This window comes from Hyaena hyaena, unplaced genomic scaffold (assembly GCF_003009895.1).
Source record: "Hyaena hyaena isolate Hyena2069 unplaced genomic scaffold, ASM300989v1 scaffold_384, whole genome shotgun sequence".
NCBI classification, from domain to species: domain Eukaryota; kingdom Metazoa; phylum Chordata; class Mammalia; order Carnivora; family Hyaenidae; genus Hyaena; species Hyaena hyaena.
The window spans coordinates 1,302,197-1,320,532 of NW_024081016.1; the positions used below are offsets into that span (position 1 = coordinate 1,302,197).

General features: G+C 41.0%; 1 protein-coding gene across 3 annotated transcripts in view; it reads right to left on the minus strand.

Moving 5' to 3' along the window:
* The window catches only part of MEIS1 (Meis homeobox 1), a 137,816-nt gene that overhangs the window by 41,656 nt on the left and 77,824 nt on the right, over positions 1–18,336 (minus strand). The gene's annotated exons all lie outside the window — the stretch shown is intronic.

An 18,336-nucleotide genomic window follows, 5' to 3' on the forward strand; every position in this document is an offset into this window, starting at 1 on the left:
TTTAAATCTCCCTCCTCTGAAATGCCGAAAAAAGAAATACCTTCCCTTCTTGTTACCAGTTCCTCAAACTGCCCAAACTGTATCCTTTAATATATCCCTCAAGCAACTGTGAAAGGGTCAACCTTGCTGCCCTATGGGGATCTCACCCTCACGCCGCATGCTACAATTTCTTATATCTCCAAAGGCCTGGAACAGCATTTTCAAAGGTCACTGATAATATCCTAACTCAGACACCAGGACCCTTCCTGGCCCTTTCTACTTCAGAAAACTCTCCAGGTTGGTCATCTCTATGTTGAAACTGCTCATTCATTTGGTCGATAAGTATTATCAAGCATCTATAATATGGCTCTGGAGACACAGAGATGAAAGATTAACTCCTGACCTCGAGATAGGGAGTCACTCATAACTAAACAGTCACCACGATAAGTGCTCTCTATCAGATGACCACCGAGGTATTACGGTTCTGGTGGCAGGGGCCATTTCCTCTCCCCTGGAGAGGACAGGAATGGTTTCTCCAGGCAGTGACAGTTGAAAGAAGATGTGAAGGATGCAGAAGTAAGTGTGAAGTGGAGACAAGGTCATGGAGGTGACCCATTCCAGATGAGAGAACAGCATGTGCAGGTGCACCGAGTATAGAACCACTCAGCGGTGGTGGGGAATATAAGCCTTCAGGCTTGGAGGCGGCAGTGGTGTGAGGAGCCTGTACAGAAAGGGCAAGAGAGGAGCCTTGGTGCTCAGTGGGCTCACTGAGGCCAGTGTCAGACCTCGGAGGATCCCTGAATGCTATGCCAAGAATGTTGTATCCTAAGGCGAATAGGGAAATGTCACAGGATTTTAAAGAGAGGGAGACTTGGCCAAAGTTTTATGTTAGAAAAATTGCCGCGGTGGCAAAAAAAGATTATTTATAAGAAAGACTGACTGGCAGGAAGGCTGATTAAGGAGACAGGCCAGCAGGAGATGACAAGGCAGTGGCAACGGAACTAGATAGGGATGAGAGAATGGAAGAGCATTTAGGAAGGAGGACTGGTAGAACTCGGGGAATGAGCAACTATCTGTGAAGGGAAAAGAAGGGCAACATTTCAGGGATGACTCTCAGTCATTCTTGGTTGGAGCCTCTGGGTTCATGGTGATACTCTTCACTGAGATGAGTATGACAGGAGAAGGGAACCAGTGTGGGGGCCATGATGGATTTGCTTGGGGATGGACCCTATGGCTTCTTATCATTGTATCTTCCTTCCTTTTCTTAGAATACTAAAGTGTTTGAGCTGATGGAATCCCAGACATCAGTTAGGCCCACCTCCACATTCGACAGAATACCTCTCTGCTTGCTCCTCTGTCTCTTCCTCTAGGTTTTGTTCTCCAGATAGCCTTTACAACTGGCACCACTCAAATTCCACCCTTGACCTCCTTCTCTCTTTTAGCACTCTCTGGATCCATTCCATATACACTTTGAGGTTTGGTGGAGGAAACACCAAAGACTCGTGTTCTCACAAAGCTCCAGAAATCCCATTTCCCACTCTTGGCCATACAGCCCATGTGGATGTCCCACCGGCACCAGAACCGCAATGTATCTGAAACTGAACTCCTTACCATTCCCCTGAAACCAGTTCCTCCTTCTGATTTCCTTTCTGACATCAAAGAGACCGCTGATACCAGTGTTCCCTAACTACCCAACCTGAAACAGAGAAGTCACCTTTGATGCTCTTCTTTATCAAATGTCCACTCATGAGTCGTCCTGAAAACAGGCATCAGAGTCAAACAGGCTTGAGTTCAAATCCAGCTGCTGCTTCTTACTGTGCTACCTCAGGCAAGTTGTTTAATCTCCTTGAACCTTGGTTTTCTTATCAGGTAAATGAGGAGACTAGCAGGACCTCCGTTAGAGGGTCATTATGGGAATTCCATGAGATAAAGCATTGCTTAGCAATGGCCTACCGAGGTGAAGGTGGGGCGGGAGCAGTGTGCCCCAGCAGGGACGGGTATTTGACTCACTGACATTGTTTAGAAGAGCCGGTGCATGACGCTAATAGACAGATGGACTTTTAGTCATTTTATTTTTCTCTACACATATTGCACTGAAGACAGACAGCTCCGAGAACCCGCCCTGGCACATCACTGGTACTCAGCATAGCATGGGTACACGCATGCCAGCTATTCTGTTTATGAGGTTCCAGGTTTATCTCCAAAATACCTTCTGCCCGTCCATTTCTTTGCAGTCCACAACAGAGCCTTCTTACCTGAACTGTTGCAATTGTCTCCTCATATTCTCTTCCCTCTAGTGCTTTCTACAGACCGCACCATCAACTCGATCTATGTCCCTTTCAAACAGCTTAGAAAGCTCCAGGACGTGCATGCTTCCTTGCACACAGTAGGCACTCAAGGAGCATTTGAGCTTCCTTGGAGAAAACTTTCATGGACCCATTGATATTGTTATTTGAAGATGAGGGTAGGTCTGACTCAAAGTTTAGCCATCGATCACAGCGGGGATAAAGAAGAGGCACATTTGAAAGGAGCACTTTCCTGCTGCGTGGTGGGGTTAGGTCATCACATCACGGAAGCCACTCCAGTCATCTCTGCACAAGCCGAACGACCTATTCCTAGATGAGGCCCTGCATTCATCCCTCTGCCAGTATAACCCCCACCCCCACCCCACACTTGCTCGTGCTGCAGTGCAGGTGTCAGAGCCACCTAGGGACAGCGTGGCACCTGCTGCCCAGAACCCACAGCTCAGATGGCGTCGTGGAGTCCCTTTGGTCGCTTCTGAATGACTGTGGCAAAGCAGTGTCTCTGATGGGGTCATGCAGACTTCTGCCTCAGTTTTCCTCAGATGTGGTCAACTTCAGACAATTTCAAAAGCAATAACAAATCATAAATTTAAGTGTCAGGGTGTGGAAGCAGAGAGATCTAGCAGGTTAGAGTCAGGGCTCTGAAGTTTTTTCCCAGTCTCTATTGTACACTAAGATCTCTAGTAGCTCTTTAGCCTTTTCTATCCCCCTTTCTTCTGTAAAATGGTCCCTCTGTAAATGGGGCACACTTATTAAATGCAGGATCACATGCAAACTAACGACTTCATAATTAATAAGCTTTCAAAATCAAATGGGTCACTTGCTTTCATGGCTTGATTTCTGGAACATTCAAATATTTGCAATTTATGCCTGTGTATTTGGCCTTTTTTCCTTGGAACTTCACCCCACCATTTACTCAATCACTCTCTTGAACACTGAAGTGATGAATGTTGCTGAGTGCTCGTGGTTTCTGGTCCAATATGAACACTTTCAGGGAGTAAGTCCTGGGCGCCTGTCGGCTTGGTAATTGATGATGTTTTCACTTCAAGGTGTGGGCCCGAGACCCACAGGGCTCAATGGGGAAAGTAAATGAATTGACTTGACTACATCTCTTACCCACTGCTCCTGATACGCATAAACTCATTACTGCCAAATGTACTTCAATATTTTCAAGAGGGGATAGCAATATATATTTTTGACAACAGCTAAAACGATGCTTTGATTTGTATTCTACATTAGCAAATTAAAACACTTGGACTGCCATTACGATTCTTTGTGAAAATCCAGTCTTCGCTACATTCACAATGAATTATAAATGCCTTCGCCAAAACAAAGAATAATCCACAATGCCATCAAATGTATGCCTCTCTTCCTAATTTTGATTTCTAGGTCCCATGGCTTCCACGAGAGAAAGCATGCAGGGGCACACACATACTGTATTTCAAATGGAGATTTTATGTAAGCTTATTTTTATAGTGATTCTGAGAGTAGCTGCTCTGCTTTTTATCTATGCAAACTGGAAATAAAGTAGGCACCCTGCCAGCTCGCTGCCAGCAGGCCAGGCCGGGGCTGCCATGGGTGACTCGCACAATGACATCTAAGGGGTCCAGAAAAGAACCCTGACTAATGGCTTTTGGATTCCTTATGACCTTTGATCCTCAATGACTTAGACCAAAATAAATGACCTAATTTCAAGAAACTACATGCAGCATGTGAACTCTAATGAGTGACAGAATTTACCTGTTAAGCAATGATTAATAGGTGTGTGCCTCCTTATAACAATTCCTCTAATCTTAGCCAAACTAGAGAGAATATACTTTTCAGATGCTCAGTTTTTAAAACAAATGCACCTTCCAGAATGCTGTGAATTGGACAGTGCTCATGGCAGATAAAGTACAGAAGGCAGTGGAAGTATGAAAGGATTTCCTGGAACAAAGTTAGCAAATACTACTAGAAACAAAAGCACTTTGCCTTCAAAGGTACGCATCGTTTCTGTAGTTGGTGATTCTGTTCCTTTCTTCCTGACAAAGGCCATCAGATCTAGGGGGCCAGAATAGGAATTTGGGAGCTAGCACACCCTTGCACCATGATAACATCCATCAAGGGCAGATTGTCACCAGGGCAAGTGAAGCCAGAGGGAGGTGGAGGACAAGATTCTGTACCGCTCAACCTTCAGAACTACTGTTTCACCTGCTGGAACACACAAGACCACTACCAAGAAGCCCAAAAGAACAAGTCTGTATATCAGCAGGGTCCTTGGTCTACCAGAAGCCTTCTGAGTATTCAAGAGACTCAATGAAAACTCTCCGATAATTAATCAGGGCAGTGAAACTACCCTGTATGAAATTATAATGATGGATGCGTGTCACCCATTTATTCTAACCCATAGAATATACAACACCAAAAGTGGACCCTAACTTTGGACTTTGGGTGATAATGGCATGTCAAATATAGGTTCATCATCAACTGTAAGAAATGTACCACTCTGGTGGGGAGACTTTGACAATGGGGGGGCTCTGCATGTGGAGGGAGTGGGGGAGGGAAGATATATGGGAGATCTGTGTACCTTCTCCTCAGTTTTGCCATGAACCTAAAGCTGCTCTAAAAAAATAAGTCTACCTTTTAAAAATTCATTGATATTCAAAAGGAAGTTCTTGTGCGCTGAAAAAGAATTGAAAGTTCGCAGAGGAAAAACAAAACATTTCAGTTCAATTTACATGATAAAATAATGGGTTAAATTTCAAAGTCAAAGGCAAAAAATCTATAAAAATCAAAGATGGAGGGCACCTGGGTAGCTCAGTCCATTAAGCAGCTGACTTCAGTTCAGGTTATGATCTCGAGGTTCCTAGATTCAAGCCCCACAGCAGGCTCTCTGCTGTCAGTGCAGAGCCTGCTTTGGATCCTTGCTTTCCCTCTCTCTCTGCCCATTCCCTGCTTGCTCTCTCTCTCTCTCTATTCTCTCTCTCAAAAATAAAATAAAACATTAAAAGAATAAAAATCTTCATTTAAAAATCCCCATTGGGGTGCCTGGGTGGCTAAGTCCCTTGTGTCTGACTTTGGCTCAGGTCATGATCTCACAGTACGTGGGTTCAAGCCCCCTGTCAGGGTCTGTGCTGACAGCTCAGAGCCTGGAGCCTGCTTCAGATTCTGTCTCCCTCTCTCTCTGCCCCTCCCTGACTCATGCTCTATCTCTCAAAAATAAACTTTAAAAAATTAAAAAATAAAAAATAAAAACACATCCCCAGATAATATGAATGCACACTGACGTTTAGGAAGCCCTGATTTAAAAGAAGCAAAAGAGTATTTAACTCTGTAATGATTTCCACTTTCTGGCTTTTTAGATGGTAGACTTTCATTTTTTGAAAATTACCGTTTATATAGCAGTTAAATCTCCAAATGTGTACATTGCTATATCTCCTGATGCAGATTCAGAGGAATGTCATGAATATTAACACTATGTTGTATGGAAATTAAAATCAAGAAAATATCTTCTACTAAGTATCTAAACAATCGTTCTACTTCTCCCCATCGTATCAACCTAGCAATGTGTCCAGTGATTTAGTTTATCACACTATCCATCCCCTGTACGTACTGAGTTTCAAAACCCAGAGGCAGGCTGTGCCATGTCTGCTTTGTCATGAGGCGCAAAAGAAGTAAATCATTGTCTAAGTTCACTCAGCATAAAGAGGACACTCGAGCCAGCCTAACTCTTTTACTGCAACAAAAGGCACCTCTCTCCAAATTACCAAGATGATGACTTCAACCTTCTCCTTTATTTGGTAATGAAAACCAGCTTTGCTCCCTAAAGCTGGTACTCAAGTACATTTTGCCTTGTTTCTCTTCTCACCCTCCTGTCTCCAGTGGTCAACAAACCAACATGTGACCATATTCACATCCCTTCTCTTGCGGTTGGTAATGGGAACAATGGATGAGAAAAGGAACTCTCTGTGGTGCTACCCAAAGGCCGGCTTGGTCTTCTCAGAGGCTAATGCCTACCTCTTAGAACATCAGAATAGCCCTAAAATGCCACACACTTTGACAGTCAACCTACGTGACAAGCCGGCCATATTAGTTCAAATGAAAAATATAGCATCTGTAGCCCCGGAGATGAACTGAATTATAATGCCACATTTGAATGGTGTTTTAAAGATTCTTTCAAAGGCTCTCAGCATCTACCCCTTAATTAAATCTAATTTGGTTTCCACATAGAGCGCTACCGAGCACACTCACTTCCCCATACATGGAAGCTCGGTATAACATCATCCTCACCTTCCAACTACAACCTTATGAAGGCGTTTCTGTGTGGGAACATTCAAAACTGATTTATGATGCTACTGCAGCAACTAAGCAACTAATCTTCCAGTATAAATGCAACACATAAGGACAACCTAACTGAAACATATAAATTCCACATATACTTAAAAATATTATTGTCTGTAATTTAATATAGCAGAATGTTTCTAAGCCTATAACCTTGCGTGCAGAGGCAGTTTTTCAAGCATTAATACTTAAATGGGTCATAGACACCACATCTGTCATTCTGTCCTGAAGTCTATGAGGCAAAACCAAGACTATGCTGGCCTATTGATTTTTCTAGCATTTGCTTTAATTTACTTAACCATTGAGAAATCCATCAGTACATAAAGGGCAACTGTCCATTACTGCCTCATTTGCAGACATTCCTTCCCCTCGTTTTTGGTAAATATTTCCCTTAAATTGCTATGTGTTTACAGTGTAAAAACGAATTAGGAAAGTACTCACACCTGTTTCTGTTCAGTAACTGCTGCACTGAGGTATATGTAACGTGCTTAAAGATAGAATAAATATCTAGACATTATTACATCTGTGTGCAAAGGGTGGTAAATTAGATCCTAATTACATTAACAGGGATTCTGCCTCCCAGCTTAAATTTTACATGAGCACTCTGCAAAAATTCAAAAGCTCTGCTGTGGTTTCTTTATGAGCTGGTGATTACAGCTACTTCCTATGCGGTCACTAAATATTCTGTTTACAAATAAATGAAGAAGCTTTGAGCCAACTTGCCAGGGTAATAATCTATTTCTTTCTCCCCCTCCCTCTTCCCAGCAAACCTTCGCCACATATGCATGGCAACAATCAGGAGCCCTGGCTTCATCTAATTACTCCATCACATAATTTCACAAATTGCCTTGTCACTGGGGAGCCAAGTGCAAAACACGCTCACAGTGGGATTTCAGGCAGCAGCTTTCATTTACTACTCATTCCTTGTTAAATTAAACACGAAAACACCAGTTGTGTGAAAGAAGTCAAAAAGAATGTCTCGCAAATGAGCCAGACAAGTACATCTCCTACCTACCATTTCCCCAAATACATTGTTGGCCACAGGGACCTCGCTCACGGGAGGATCCCCTTGGCTAGCCCATTCCTGTGTTGATGTAGCTGCTACAAAAGACCAGAAGGCCAAAAACAAATAGGCGTCTCCAGAAAGTAAGCATCATCATATGTCAACAGGAAACACGGTAGCAAAAAAAAAAAAAATTTATATTCTCAAGCCCCTCTGTTCCTAGCCCTTTCTGCCTGGCTATGATCCTCACATGAGGACATGTATTTATATTGGATGAATGATGCTAAGCCCTTTGAAAGTATAAACAGTATACTACATAGTTCCATCCTGGCTACAAAGAAGGAACCAGATTCCACTAATCTTTAAAAGTTCTCAAACAGAGAGATCATCAATCAAGTTCACACAGTATTAGGTGTTTTCCTTTTAAGTATTAATGCCTTACGTGATTCTGAAACACATCAAGGCAAGCACTCACCCATCTCACTACGGATGTGGGTGGAAGAAAAAGAGTGTATGGTGGGTGACATTACTACAGGGAGTGAACCTGAGGTCACAGTCCTGGAAGCTGACATTGGTATATCAACAACTAAACACGGCCACTGGTAATTAAAGGTATTTCTTTGTAGAGCGGGGAGTCGGCAGGGTCAGGTACCGTTTTACATCACAAACCAGCCCTTTATGCATGTAGATTTGCCAGCATTATCTGCGCAGGGAGAAGAAGACATAAGCAGCAGCTGTCTCTCTGCTTTTACACTGAAAATTCTATTCACACAGACAGGTGGAGTAATTTAAAAGCCAATGTGGTGCAATTTCGATGTGACTAATGTCACTGCCTACTAAAATGCCACCATTACCACTGTTTATGGAAACATTACTAAAATTACATTTTATTCATAAGAATTTTAGGATTCTGGTTATTACTAGCTTTAAAATGATCAGACCTCAGTGTCATAGCCCAGAGCAGTGGCTTCACTCTCTAGGGCTTAGCAACCTTCTTTGCTGAGAAACGACAGTTGGATTGTAGTTTCAAGAGTAATCGGGACTGAAGAAGCAGCTTCCTCGAGCTCCATAAAGCAAATTAAAGACATAGCTCTTTGGTGTCCTGGACACGTGATGAGCAAAAAAAATCTTCAAGGAGCTAAATTCTGTGTTAGAAGGTTGAGTTAGGATTTGCATGAGGAGAGATTCCTCACCCCCAAACTACTATCAGACATTGTTAGTAATACAGGGGGAGAGATTTACATATTTCCATAAGGAGAAAGGAGGAACAGCTAATGTTTAAAATCTGAAATTCTAACAATGCATAAATGATTACAGATGCACAACATATCAATAGCTCTAGCCGTGCCTTTTTTATGGGCAAAAATGTTTGGAAAAAGAATCCAGATAGGAAAGGACTGTCCTTGATCCGTAGTTACCAATAACCATCAAATAGCGTTACGAAGTTTTATGCCAAACCCTCTGGTTCTTATTTTTATTTAAAAAAAATACTAATTAGCTAGTTCATGGAATGAGATTATAATTACACCTTTGAACTTCCACAATGCGATTTGATCTGCTCCGTATTTGAGAGGCAACGTGGTTGAAAGCACATGGAAATTCAAGTCAGGAGATTCTGGTTCCAGCCCAGCCAGGTCCTAGCTTTTGCCCTTGAGAAAAATCATTAACTTCTCTAAACTTCATTTTTGTCATCCTGCTACCTTATAGGATTATCTTCAGAATCCAATGTATGTGAAAATATTAAACTACAAAGCACCAGAGAGATACATATTATAATTTTATTTCATCTTTTGATCAATGTTTTTCTTCAGCTGTTAACAGGGCAGAAGGATCCAGTGTCAAAACAGCCAAGCAATTAAAGATCATTTTTATTTTATTTTATTTTATTTTTTGAGGAGAGAGAGGAGGAAGTGGAGGAGAGACAGAGAGAGAGGGAGAGAGAGAATCCAAAGGAGCCTCTGTGCTCTCAGTGCAGAGCCCAACATGGGGCTCGATCTCACTAACAGTGAGATCATGACCTGAGCTGAAATCAAGAGTTGGACGCTTAATTGACTGAGCCACCCAGGAGCCTCTAATAAATCATTTTTAGAAAAATGAATGATAGGACTGCCTCGCTGGCTCAGTGGGTTGAGAGTCTGACTTGGGCTCAGGTCATGATCTCATGGTTTGTTACTTCAGCCCCTATATTGGGTTCGCTGCTGTCAGCATGGAGCCCACTTTGGATCCTCTGTCCCCCTCTCTCTCTGCCCCTCCCCTGCTCATGCTTTCTCGCTCCCTCAAAAAATAAATAAAAATCATTAAAAAAAATGAATGATAAAAGTAACATTATGCTGGCAGGGGATAATTTCATTTATTTTTAAACACAAAATCAAGTCATTTTTTGGTAGAGTCTCTCCCCCAAGAAGTTTGGAACCTGGCTTTTCTTTACATAAGAGTAATTATTCCCAAACTTCTATCACCTGCAACAGAAATTATCTCTACTTGTTGACCTTTCTTATGATGAGTGTTCCTGCTAACAGGCCTGGCCCCTGGGCATCCTAAGAACTTCCTAAGACACTGAATTCTCAGAGGTCACTCATGTCACAGGAAGGCACATGGGCTCTGTAAGGATGCTAGCAACACAGCTAATGTGAAAACAGATGAAAATGGCCCACAGAATATTAAGAACTGAAAAACAAAGATACACAACAGGTTAAGTTCATATATATCATCCCTTTCTTTTCTTAAAGGTGAACACCAGGAGGACATTCCAATAGAAGTAGTTATTTCAGTCAAACTGAAGGCCTCTATTTCAGAATATTTTGAATAATATATTATAAAACCAAGCAATTCGTGTCTCATATCACCTAACTTAGGATATTCATACTTATAGCTTCAAGTTATTTGAGGTGTATCTCTTCTTTACCATATTCAAAGTGTATGGGGACCCATGCTCACTGGGCTATAATTTGCTGAGTGAAGGCATTTTGTAATGGCAAGAAAAAACAAGGACTAAAGGTCTTCAAAATGTAGAAAATTGCCTGGCATAACTCTCAGCTACTCCTTTGCTGTCGGAGGCTCTCCACAGGCCCATCGAGAAACTGGTACCTATCTGAGTTCCTGAGGGCTCTCTCCTGCTCTTGACACACTAGGGTGTATGAAGTCCCTTGGTGTGAGCCAGCTCTCCCAAGCTCAGGACTCTGCAGACAGAGGGACAGGCAGTATTGAAACATCCTTGTCAGTATCAGTCATTTTGATGTGAATCCTCACAATCACAATCATTGCTACCTAGGAGCCTTAAGAAGATAATTTCTGTTACCTCATGGCATTTAGTTACTACAGGTAAGCTTGGACCATGACCAACAGGGTTTTTGTGACCCAAGCAACAGACCACTGACTGCAATGTCTCCACTCTTTGGTTATCCCCTGGCATACACTCACAAAAGCAAAAAGAGAAAAACGAGATCCCTGGCCACAAATATTTATGGGATCAAAAGAAGTAAATGGATTCATTTTCCTCACTGGGATTGGTACAGATAGCAGGAGTTCAGAGAGATTTGTCCTATGGAAAAATGTCCACGTATGGATGGACATATATGCACCCACAGTGATACTTACACTTCCATAAGGAAGACTGAGATGTGATGGGGGGATGCTTCCAGTTAAGTCAAATCAAGTATCCTAAATTCCAAGACACGCAGATTTACTTCTAGTGGCAAAACCAACCAACCAAACCATACCAAAACACTGGAATCCTTTCTGACACAAAACCAACTGATTTGCTCTCCATCAAACCTACATACCTTAAAGCAAAAGTACCTTCACCAGGAAACTTAAACATTGAGGAAGTAAAAAGTCAAGCTTATATTCTATGAAATTCCTAAGGGTTAGACTGAGTTAGCTTTAAAAATATGCTCACACATATATATGCAATGTTCCACTTTTAATCTTTCAGGTAAACTGAGGTGGGGCGGTTGTATACTTGTTGACTAAATCTGATACTTTATCTTCAAAAATATATGGTCATGGAGAGGAATCAGAAGAAGACATGGTAGTGATGTATGCTTTGAAGTACAAATTGCGGGCTAGTGTTCTAGCAGTTCTGTGTATCCACAACAATCAACTTAATAAATTGTGCTTCTATGGGCACTTTTGTTTTGAACCTAATCCTTTATTTAATTAGTCCAATTGAGAGTATATGAGAGAACCAAACTACAGTGTATTTTTAACTTAGCCTTGGAAGCAAAAGGAAAAATTTGGTATAATCTTTTTTTTTTCTTAAATAGTTTATTGTCAGGCTGGTTCCCATGTAACACCCAGTGCTCATCCCAACAAGTACCTTCCTAATTTTGGTATAATCTGACAAATTTGCAGCCAGACTCTACACAAGACCCTTGTATACGGCACCACCCATCAATGACATGAACAAACCATTTGAGGACAAAAATCTCAGTCATATCCCCAAAATAACATAGAGCCCCAGTCAGAGCTCATTTGCTATGAGTCCTATGTACCTGGATAAACGGGCAATTTTCAAGTTGGACTTTTGTTTTTACTTTTGATTGTCCTCCCCCCTCATCAACCGACTATAATTACCCCAGGTCAGAAGTGCACAACCATGATGGGAAGAAGGGCTGGGACAAGGGGAAGGAGGTGTGTGGAAGGCTTCGAGAGAGCTCTGCCAGGTCACTAATGGCCTCTGGGGCAACGACTTGGAGAAGAGGCTGATGCTTTGCCTTTGATCTTCTAATTCACAGTGATCATTAGTATTAACTCTGATTCTTCTGGGTGAAGAATTCCAGCTGTAGCCTTTTCAGTTTACCTGACCTAAGAAAATTCATCACCCATCCCATTAGGATTTCAATAACCAGCTAAGAAAAAGAAAAAAGCAGTTGCCCCAGAATCTAAAAACCACCCGCTTCATTATTAAAAGAGTTTATATGACATGTATTGCAGAAGAATCAGGGTTTTCCAATATTACCTCCAAGTAATTAAATAATCTATTCCATTTTCCTCTTGATAGAGATAATTCCCAATTGGGTGAAAGACAGTCAGGGTCCGATGTAATCAAAGTTGAAATACGCTATCTCCAAAGCAAGTCTTAAAATTAAGATAGAGGTATTTGTCACTCAAACCTAGATTAGTTCTGGCAAAGCCTAGCTCTGATCCATCATTATTATTTTTTGTAAATGTTTACTTATTCTTTTGAGAGAGACAGAGAGAGGCAGAAAGAGAGAGGCGCAGAATCCGAAGCAGATGTCAGTACAGACCCCAACGTGGGGCTCGAACTCACAAACCGTGAGATCATGACCTGAGCTGAAGTCAGACATTTAACCAACCGAGCCACTCAATGACTGACCCTTGACCTTTCATCATTATTAAAACCTATGAAGGTGAATGGCAACTACGTGTAAGGGAAAAAGTAATAACTATATAGATATTCTCCTAGGTTTAAAAGAGCTCACTTTTGATAAGGTACGTGGACATCTGAGGGGGGCAAAAGTCTTCTCACCCCTACGTACTAGTTTTCAAGAATCGTAATTTAATAACATATCTGCAGATTCATGCAGCGACGAAGGACTCAAAGTTGCTATCTGCACAAAACACCTTCCTTAGATCAGGCACATGAACATGAAGATAAATTAGGACTAGTTGGAAGGAGGGACTGTCTTCCTACCCTGACTCCCAATCTATGCAAGTGTTTGAGAATAGTCTTCCTGCTCCAATATCTTCTTAGGACTAATTTGAGCTGAATCATGCTAGCTGGTCAGGCACAATGGAAATTGTTACTGTTAAATCTATCAGTGTATGGAGTGAGGGACAGAAAAACAAAAGTAGAAAGAGAGGGGCAAATTCCATCTACTACCTGCCTACATGCCTGCCTACAGGTCCTTCTGTCTGCCTTTTGACCTTTCACTCACCTTGATCAACAGAATGGGTTATCTGGATACCAATGAGAAGGACGTTTTCAGTGTAATAATAATTCCTAATGTTTAGAGAACAATTCTTCCAAAACTGCAAGCAGAGATATGACACTAAGATGTCGCCAACAGATCTTGTTACCAAAAGCAAAACCAATGAAACAACATCTGTCTCTTCTAGAGCATTCAATTCCCAATTCAATTCCATTTACTCCATCCTTAGAGTGGCGGACCCGCAGGGCACTTTTCATCTAATAGTGTTTCTATGGAAACGCCATTCTCAACCTGGAAGATTCTACAACCTCTCACTTTGGCTTTATCCACATTGAGAGGGAAGCCTTATAAATCAGAAATCAAGACACAATTTTGCCACAGACCAAAAAAAAAAAAAAAAAAAAAAAGTTTTTCCAGGCTAGAAGTTCACAAAAAGAAACAAATAGAACCAAAAGTAAAATATGTATATTTGACATAGAAACAAAGTGTCTCTATGAAGTACCAATGGGATCCCAAGGATCAGGGAAAGGAATCCAAGAGAATGTGAATGAAAATCAATTCACCTTCAGGGTCACCTTGCCTACTAGTCAAGGCCAGATATGTCACCCCCTGTATGGTTGCTTCATCTGAACCCTCCGGTGCATTATTTTAACAGTTTGCATTCTCCCTAACTTTCAAGATTCCTGGGACACAGAGCAAGCTCCATGCAAGAAAATATGTCACTGCATATTTTAAATAAGAACCATATTAACCTCTTTTCTATTTAGATTATATTTAAATCTGCAATATGTTAGGGTAGGAAAACAAAACAAAACAAAAAATGCTTGATTTTTACCTTAACATTGTATTTATTTATTCCTTCTCCTCATTTCCACGAGGCCCATAGGCATATCTTTGTAACACTACTAGCGAAATAACTGGCAATATACAAAACACATTGAGTTGAAACATTATGACATAGTAGGTTATAGTTGTAGTTGGAATAATGCTTTTAAGAAGGAAAAAGAAACTTTGATGCAGCATCTGTCCCTGAACTGTCACTCTACAGTGACTCATACTCAAATATTAAGTATTTTCTAATTGTTGGCAGTAATTTGTTTTCAGGCAAATGCAAGCATTTCTATTAATAAACGCTTTTGTTTTCTCTCGAATTCTCTCTTATTATCTAAATAACGTCAGTCATTCTTTTCTTTTTCAGGCAATAGTTTCCTTCAAGAGACCTTTTGTTATCAAAACAGGCAAATGTTCAACTTAAGACTAAGGTGGAAATTTACATCACTGAAATTTCCTTTTACTCATAAACACCAAAGTTTAAAATCTGTTTTCTTTTTCTTTGATGATTTTCATCATTTACAAGTATTTCCAGTTTAGCTTGCTCGAGACCTTGAGTCCAAGAATGAAGCTTCAGTTCTCTCTTTGGAGTAATAAAATGTGCTACTGATTAAATCTACCTGTGGACAACTAGAGACCAGCACATTTTTCTTATGCATCTCGGGTGCAAATCCAGAAAGGTTTTGTTGTTGTTGTTTTAATTCAGGCTTTTTTTTTGCCTCCGCTAACACACAAATGCTTCAAAGCCCTTTCAGAGGCATGTTGTTGCTGTAGTTAGTTGTTACTGTTAACTGAATAAGCCCAATTGATCCATTTATTTGAAAAAGAAAAAAAAAGTAGCAATTTGCTTTCAAAAAGGTGTGGTGGGGGGGCACCTGAGTGGCTCAGTCAGTTACGCCTCCAACTTTGGCTCAGGTCATGATCTCATGGTTCTTGGGTTCGAGCCCCGCATCAGGCTCTGTGCTGAATGCTTGCTCAGGGCCTGGAGCCTGTTTCAGATTCTGTGTCTCCTCTCTCTGCCCCTCCTCAGTTCATGCTCTGTCTCACTCTGTCTCTCAGAAATAAAATTTAAAAAATGCAAAGAGGTGTGTGAGGTTTTATAATATGCCCTTTGGCATTGAAAAGATTAGTTTGTACAATTTGCTAATAAATTGTTAATGCTATTGTTTTAGTTAGCCAGAGTTTCAATTGCTTTTATATCTTGTAAGATTTCAGATGGATTTTCTAGATAAGTTGCATTAATCATATAGCAAGAGTGTGATCATTTAGGGGCACCTGGGTGGCTCAGTTGCTTAAGCTTCTGACTTGAGTGCATGATCTCGTGGTTCCTGAGTTCCAGCCCTGCATTGGGCTCTGTGCTGACAGCTCAGAGCCTGGAGCCTGTCTTCAGATTCTGTGTCTCCCCCCTCTCTCTGCCCCTCCCCTGTTCGGGCTCTGTCTCTCTCAAAAATAAATAAACATTACAAAAAAATATATCTTAAAAGAATGTGATCATTTAAAATTTGTCCTGTCTGCCAAATGAATTTGTGTGCATCCCTGAAGCACTTTGAAGAACTTGAAATAAAGTTGTTAGAAGACTAGTATGTAGATGTTACTGGTTACTTACATTTGGACAAATAACAAAACTCTTTAGAGGTTTTCCCATAGAATTTATTATTATTAGCTCCTGACTATAAGCATTACCTAAGCAGTCTGGATTCCTTCAAGAAGTATAACAAGACACAGAGAAGGGTGTTCTGGTAACTGGAGATCTATCTGCTCTTGCAATTAGAGAAGAGGGGAGGGAATCTTTTTCATTGGAAGAAGGAAAAAGGGAGAAAATTTGAATATATCTCCTTTGCTTTTTACATGATATTATAAGACATTTGCTTTTTATAGATGGTTACCACTATCCATATTTTTGTGAGAGCACATGGCAGTGGAGTGGGGGAAGCGGGTAGGAATGTCCAATGGAAACCACAAGGCAACTTCTGTGAGTATTCATAGAAAGCTAGGAGACATAGACAAATGGGTTTCCCCTTCCAGGGTAGTGGTGGTGCAGGCCAGCACAGACCCCAAAACTGAAGGAAATTAGCCAGACCTCAAGAAATCAGGCGCTTTATGAATAATTTCTATTCCCATCGCCCAAATAACATATGGACCACAAAAACACTGCAATGCAGGTAAAACCTTGCTGGCTGTTAAGGAGTGTTTTGTTTTGTTTTGTTTTAAGAAGATAACATAGCTCTCTGCAAGGTTCTTCACAAGGGTATGACCTAGAGAACCAGGAAATCTGGTGGATGAATAAAAGAATTTGCTCCTCTCCCTCCTGATTCTGTCTGAACCAATATTTGATTATATTTTATTCAAGGGCACTTCAGCTTCAAGTAAAGCCAAAGCTCCTTTGCAGACTGAAATGGTGGCTGATGAAATCCATTCATTTTTTTTTTTTTTCCTGTTAGTATAGGAAATAGACTTTGGTTGTAACTCAAGGTCCACCTGGTTTTGTCCCCTCCTCCCCTCATCCTCCAGATCGGGTTAGCTGGTCAGCTCCAGTGATGACATATCCGTGGGGCTGCATCAACACATTTGACCAACTGGCACTTCGTATCTCCTGCTATTTATTCTTCATGCTATGCCCCCTATGCCCTCCAGACCCTCACCTTCCCCCCACCTTTCAATAGTGGTCGATAACCCTCTGTAGGAAACTTGCACAAGGCAGACAGATTACAAACTACGCACACATATGTAACAAGTGTCAGCTAAGTGCAGGACCTCGAATTGAATTTTAGGTAAACCTAATCTGATGTTAAAATCAACTCCACAACCTAAATCTTCAACTAACTACCAGCATTAACCAACCTCCAAAGCAGATTCCAAAACCCGCAGTGTAGTCTAGTTGCTATTTGGAATCACAATGGTTAGAAGAGAGGGAGGAAACTTTTTTTTTTTTTAGTTACTCCTGCTGCTCTGTTTTTATTTTATTCACAGACACTGGAAATTCTGGATTAATTTATACCCTGGAGTGTTATTGGAGGCATAGCCTCTATCCAGAGGAGAAACCAGCATGGCCTTCGTCAGCCTCCATTTGTCTCCCTGTAACGGTACAAATCACCGAGGAACATGGCCCTGGAAGTGGGCAAGGGTGTGAGGGTCAACAGACCTGGATAATTTGTGACAACGCAGAATTAACTTTAATAGTTAAGAAAAATAAATGACTTCAAGGAAAGTCAACTATGCTAAAAAAAGAGTAACACAAAAAGTTTGCTCCTGACATTTAAAAAAAAAAACCAACATTGATTCATCTTAGGCTACACTGGGCTATGACCTGTTTAAATTCAGCCTTTGTCCCTAATATTGAAAGTCTCCTTCACTAACAATTTTGCTGATTTCTAAAATATTATTTTATCCATAAATTTTCATTTTGTCTTCTTCCTTAGATGTCATTAAATCAGTACGCACTTACAAAAATATCCCCCAAAATATTATGATTATAAATATTTTGAACATGAAATTCATTCAGAACAATAACCAAACAAAACAAATCCCTTGGTGGCATAAAGCCCCAAATCTCCAGTTTCTCACATCTCCAGGAGAATTCCTGCAGTGAAAACAGCAATACTCACACAGACAATATAAACTGTTACTCTGCTTGAAAAGTCACAGGGGACTACACAGGAAGAGCGGACTCTATATTGCTGTTTTCCTTTACAGTTCTAAGTACAGCGGCCACTTTCACTGTGCAGCCCTGACTCAGATGAATGTTTTGTAATGGCAACCAAGTGCACTCGAGCCACTTAAAAGCAAATTAGGTGAGCATCTTGCCATTGCAACAAGATTTAAACTTTTTGGACCATTCGCTATAAAGGTACACTATAGCATTAGAAGAAATTAAGTCCTTCCCTTTGTGGTTTGTCTTAACTTTCTTCTTAGTAGGACTGGGTTCTCATACCTAAGAGTCACACTGAGAAAAGCAACATCATTAACATACACACTTAAAATCACAAGTCACATGAACTCCTAAACC